The sequence below is a fragment of the Cornus florida genome, unplaced genomic scaffold (genome assembly GCF_030987335.1).
Source record: "Cornus florida cultivar Cherokee Brave unplaced genomic scaffold, ASM3098733v1 CherokeeBrave_3.0.0_Hap2_Chr08, whole genome shotgun sequence".
In the NCBI taxonomy this organism is placed as follows: domain Eukaryota; kingdom Viridiplantae; phylum Streptophyta; class Magnoliopsida; order Cornales; family Cornaceae; genus Cornus; species Cornus florida.
In genome coordinates this window covers 74,243,345-74,249,461 of record NW_026775578.1, presented here as the reverse complement: position 1 = coordinate 74,249,461, position 6,117 = coordinate 74,243,345, and the positions used below count along the sequence as shown (strand labels likewise).

General features: G+C 38.5%; 1 pseudogene; it reads left to right on the top strand.

Moving 5' to 3' along the window:
• Window positions 1-974: 974 nt before the first annotated feature.
• Window positions 975-1,071, top strand: LOC132272135 (small nucleolar RNA R71; annotated as a pseudogene).
• Window positions 1,072-6,117: the final 5,046 nt, after the last annotated feature.

Below are 6,117 nucleotides of genomic sequence, written 5' to 3'. Positions count from 1 at the left end.
ACTTGGTTGTCCAAAATTCTCCCACTTCTCATGGTTGTCACCGCATTGACATGTTCAATTGTGTGACCTTCTGATGAGGAATGAGTCTCCATAACACATTATTGCTTTGGTGGTACATTCAAAGGCATCTTCCCTTTCTCTCTAGCATTTAAAGTACTAGTTATTTTCCCTACTTGGGTTTCTAGCTTAACAATGGATTAGGAATGGGAATGAAGCAATTGAGTGTTTGCCTCTAGAGTACCTAGAGCGATCAATTTTTTTTGCTCAAAAGCGGGATTCTTAGAATTTCCTTGAGAATATGACGATTGGTTAGGAAAATGAGAATTAGAGAATTGATTACCATGCGATTGAAATGATGATGATCTAAAACCTTGGGAAGCTTATCCTTGTATTGGAGGTGGAACATACTTGTTTTGAAAACCACCTTGGGGAGGGTTTGAGCCTTCCCCTTGGCTTTTCCAAGAAAAGTTTGGATGGTTCCTCCAACTTGAATTGTAATGAGTGCCATAGGGATTATTCCCATGGTTGAAAAATGTAGCATTAACTTGCTTATGGTTTTCACTTGGCACATGTCTATGGGGACAATTGGAAGTAGAATGTAAAACACTTTAACAAGTCATACATGATTCATTGGATGCACGATGATGAACATGATTAAGGGAGGAAGATACTTGATTCGCCGAAGTTTGGTTAATCAAAAATTGATTAAACCTTTGAGATAAGGATTTCATCTTGGCGGCTATATCATTAGAATTGTTAACTTGATATAAGCCAACATTCTTCCTTCCACCTAGATTTCTACCATTTTAGAAGATCAAGATCTATCCATTGAATTTTCACTCATGCTTTCATACAATTGCCACACATCATCCTCATGCTTATCAAGGTAAGAACCACCCATAGATGCATCAACCATACCCTTGTGACTATCCGACAAACTTTCAAAGAAATATTGAACTAGTTGCCACTTAGGTATGTCATGATGTGGGCATTTCCTAATAAGTCATTAAACCTTTCCCATGCCTCATGAAACATTTCCCCATCACCTTGAGAAAATTCATGAATGAAAGTCCTCATGGCATTGGTCTTAGGAACCGAATAGTACTTCTTCAAGAACTCTTGTTGCATTTCTGCCCAAGAAGTTATCGAAAAAGGCCTAAGGTTGTTGAACCAATATTTTGCCTTATTTTTAAGGGTGAAAGGAAAAAGTGTAAGTCTTAAAACCTCTTCCGGCATGTCCGTGTATTTCACGGTGGAACACACTTCAAGAAACTCATCCAAATGCTTGTAAGGTTCTTCGCTTGGAAGTCCATGATAGTTGGGAAGCATTTGAATGGTTTGCGGTTTAATTTCATAGTGATGTGCTCCAAATGTGGGCAATTGAATGCAAGTGGGTGCATTGTATTCATTAGGCACATAAATGGTCTCTTAAAGTAATGGGAGGATTTACAACCAGTGGTGCTACTCGGACACCTTGATTGCCTTGCATAATGGGAGGTTGTGGAGCAAAAATTGGCCGAGGCATTCCCAATGGAATTTGGCTTTGTTGTTGTGGTGGAATGAATGGTCTAGGCATGCCTAATGGTACTCGATTATTTTCATGATGCACATTAGGGTGGAGGATGCCTTGTTGGTCTATGTGACCAAGGTCCTCCACATGGTCGTCATTCAATTCCTCCATTGGTAAAATAGAGTGATGAGAACTACCTCTTCCCCTAGGATTACGAACAACCGATTTAAGATGCAAATTAGGAGAGACAAGAGTAGGATTTAATGACCTACGACCATGCATACACTAGCTAAACAAATAACAAGCAAATAACAATCACTTCACCCCCACAACAAATCAATCAACAAATATTCTCCACATACATTGATCCCATACTCCCATACTTGAACAACATGTCAAGAAAATGAAATTGCCTCCACGAGGGGTCACAATTTATCTAAGAATTTAAAAACTTGCCACCACGCGGGCCGACGATTTAACTAGAGATTGAGTTAGAAAGATCTCACAAAGGGTCCTTAAGCAACTTCAATATATTTTTAAGTTTCAAGCCTTGCTATGTTTTGCAAATTTTTAGATTTTAGCTCCTTTTTCTGCTTTTGCTTAGCTTTACTTAGCTTTCTTGCTTTCAATTCTCCTTTGCTCAACTTCCTTTGCTCAATTTACCTAATCAAATATGAACAAACACAATAAGTAACAAAAGTAAAATAAATTAAAAACACGATCAAAAAAGTACTAATTCCTATTTGTTTCCACAACACGGCATTGCCAACTTGAATCCTCGGCAATGGTGCTAAAAACTTGGTGTGTGTTATCGTGTGTACACCAAATTTGCAATAAAATAGTGTGGCCAAGTTTTAAATTTATAAATGCCACTACTACCTCTAACTAAAAAGATAGCTAGGGTGAGTAGGGATCGTCCCAAGGGATTTTTAGGCATAGTTGTAACGGAATCAACGTATAGGGTTAGTAGGTCGAGTGATCAAGAGATGGTGTGTTTGGTTGAGTAGACTACAAATTAAACTAAACAAGTTCAATGTAGAATAAGCAAATTAAATGAAATTTAGAGAAAACAAGAGAGTGAGGTCTTGGGTTATAGAGGTCACCACTAAGCATCACCATTCTAGACATTCAATGCATAATTAATGAGGGGAAACATGTGTTGCAATTTGAGAGTGTGTGATTGATTGTTTCAATAAGTATGGATGACCAATTAAGTATATATTGTCTAAGCAACCCAATGAATAGCACAATACCTCAAATTAAGCCATTAACCCTTCCTTTGAGCTCACAATCCAAACGCATCACATGATTAGAGATTAATACTACTTGCATTTATAAGCATGGAACATCAAACAACAAGCATGGGTTGTCCTCCCATCTAACAACTAAGGCAACTACACTACAACTAAGCTAAGGGCATGAAAATTAAACTAAAGAAACTAAGGGAGAGGCACAAACCATCAAGACATGAGTATGAACCATCAAATAAATCACAATAGTATTCCATTAAGCACTATGCCTTGACAATGTCTAGATCCATAGCATCAACACACATAGACATGCATCAATAACACAAAAACTAGAGATAAATACATGAATATCTATTCTAGCATACATAAACATATGGATAGAATGAAATGATCAATTGGAAGTATTAAACCACACAAATCATTGAATAAACAAGATTCATATATAAAATAAATGTCAAGACACGATTATAACACAAATCCCCTCAAAATACAAAACATTAGAGTCTAGAAAGCATGCTTAGGGCTAACTCTAGCCCCAAAAAGATGTTTAGCCACTCATTGAAGTAGTCATCCAATCCTCAAGGGCTATCTCCATGGTAGGAATGACCTCCTTCTTGATGGAAACCCTAAGAACTCCCAAGAATATGTCTCTAGCTTCTCCTCCTTTCTTTTCTTCCTCTCTAAGAGTGTTTCTAAGTTTATCTCAATGATATATGAGATATGTATGAGATATGTATATCATATGTTGTAAAAGAGGCTCAAAATCCTTATATAGGTAGGTCAAGTGTCACACCCACTGGTCTGGATTCGTGCACTAGGGTCCTTGCAATGATTGCACCATGAGCTAACTTTTAATGAGCTGGAACTTATTTTTTTTTGAACTTGAGGAAGTTTAATCGATCGAACTATATAGAGATCGATCGAACTGAGGTGAGATCCATCGAATGCTGTAGAGATCGATCCATCCTTAGCGGCGCCTTTTTGAATAAAGACAAATCTCTGAGATATTTTGGGATATTTTGGGAAAGAGACAAAAATGGTAGGTGGGGTGGTAGGTGTGGGTAAGATCAAATATATGGGATCGATCGAATAATGGTTGGATCGGTCGAACATTATGGAATCTTTTGAATAAGGAAAAAGGGCTTGGATCCATCTTGAAGTATCCAGATCAATGTTACTTCAATCGATCAAAGTGATGTTGAGATCGATCGAACTTACTGATTTCCACACTTTGCTTCATTTTGCTTCCACTTTGCTTCTTTCTTCCATCCAGCTTGAGTTAGCTTCTTTAATGCTCTTATTTGGCTGAATTAGCTTATTTTTGGGATAAGTGCTTAAAAAGGGCAATAACATGAAATTAGTCTAAAACGGGAAAGTAAGACAGATAAAGGTCCTAGAATACCTAAGCTTAAGGGGTTTAATTGCGCACTTTTCAGCGCTCATCAACTCATCATGTGGAGGGATGTTTATGTCTAAAAACGCGAATAAGGCTTGGACCTTACTCGAGAATTTGAGTGAAAACTCATTGCAACATAATTCTCGTAGGGCTCCAACCTCAACCAATGCAAAGAACACTAATCTATGTCAACCAAAGACAATGAAGGAAAAATCTTCTCACGTGGATGCCATAGCTTATAAATTCTACCAATTAATGGCACCACATCTCTCTCCTTCTTTGTCTCAAAATTCAGCAAGTGCTGTGTGTGCATCATGCACTAGCCCATTCGATCTATCAGAAGATTGCCCCACACCAGAGCAATTTTCTAGTAACAATCAAGAGCAAGCAAATGCAATAATTTCCAGGCTCGGAAATAATCCTTACTCCAATACTTACAATCCGGGATGGAAAGATCATGAGAATTTTTCGTAGAGGCAACCAGCTCCACAAAATTCGACATTTCAAAATCAAGGGCATCAATCAGCCCTCTTCTCAATTTCCAAATCGACAATTTTAGGCCTCCTCAAGCTACTGTCCACCCTATAATCCAAATGCTTCTATTCCACCTCCTATATTTCCAACTGATGAGATTCTCGCTGAAAATAAGCAAATAATGGAATCCCTTAGCAAACAAATGTTAGAATCTAACAAGCAACTCTTGACATCATTGTAGCCCACTCTCCAAATGGTTCATTCACATACTCAGTCAATAGCTAAACCTGAGAATCAAGTGGGACAAATAGCTAATTTAATGAACTAACTTCTTCAAAGAGATAAGGTTTAACTTTTCGCTCAACCATTTGAGAATCTTAGAGGGATCCATATGATTGACGAAGCCCCTCCTACGAGTGGACGTACTCATGAACATGTCCAAGCAATCACCACCCTTCGGAGTGGTCCAATTTTGGACAATAAGGTTAATGGAGGAAAAGATGAAAAAGTTCTTTCTCCCAAAAATCCAAATCCCAGCTCATCTAATCCAAATTTCACTCCTGAAAATCCAAAGTCCAGCACTGACAAATCTAAGCTTCTTACCCCAAATGTAGAGACCTTTTATGAGCCTAAGGCTCTATTTCCTCAATGTCTTCAAGAGTCGAGACATTTTGGGAACAAAAGCTGTAAAATTCAGGACATGTGGGAGGTCTTTAGGCAAGTAAAGATCAACCTACCTCTCTTGGATGCTATCAAGCAAATTCCTCCCCATGCCAAATTTCTCAAGGATTTGTGCACTCAAAAGCGCATTTCCAAAAGTCATTTACCTAAGAAGGTAAGACTAACTAAACAAGTGAGTGCGATAATTCAACATAGCACTTTTCTAAAGTATAAGGATCCGGGTGCCCCGACAATCTCGTGTGTCATTGGCGACAACAAGAAAGAAAGGCCCTCCTTAACTTAGGAGCAAGTGTGAACTTTATTCCTTATTCAGTTTACTTACAACTTGGGTTGGGAGATCTTAAGCCAACCACCGTGGTCTTGCAGCTTGCTGACAAATCGGTCAAGCACCCACAGGGCATTCTTGAAGATGTCATCATCAAAGTGGCAAATTCTATTTCCCGGTAGACTTTGTGGTTCTTGACATGGAACTGGTCCATGATCCAAAGAAACATATCCTCGTGATCCTCGGTAAGCCTTTCTTAGCTACGGCTAATGCTTCAATAAATTGCCGAACCGGGGTGATGGACATTGCCTTTGGAAATATGCAAGTCAAACTCCACATTTTCCATGTAACTCAACATCCTTCCGAATAGGATGATTGTTTTCTCATTGATGTGGTAGATAAAGTGGTCGTAGAACCTCTCTCCTTCATTCTAAGCAAGGATCCTCTTGAAACTTGCATGTCTCACTTTGACTTTGCAAACTTTGATATTGACCAATCCATCCAAGAAGTAAATTATTTGCTCTAAGTTAGAGCTATCATG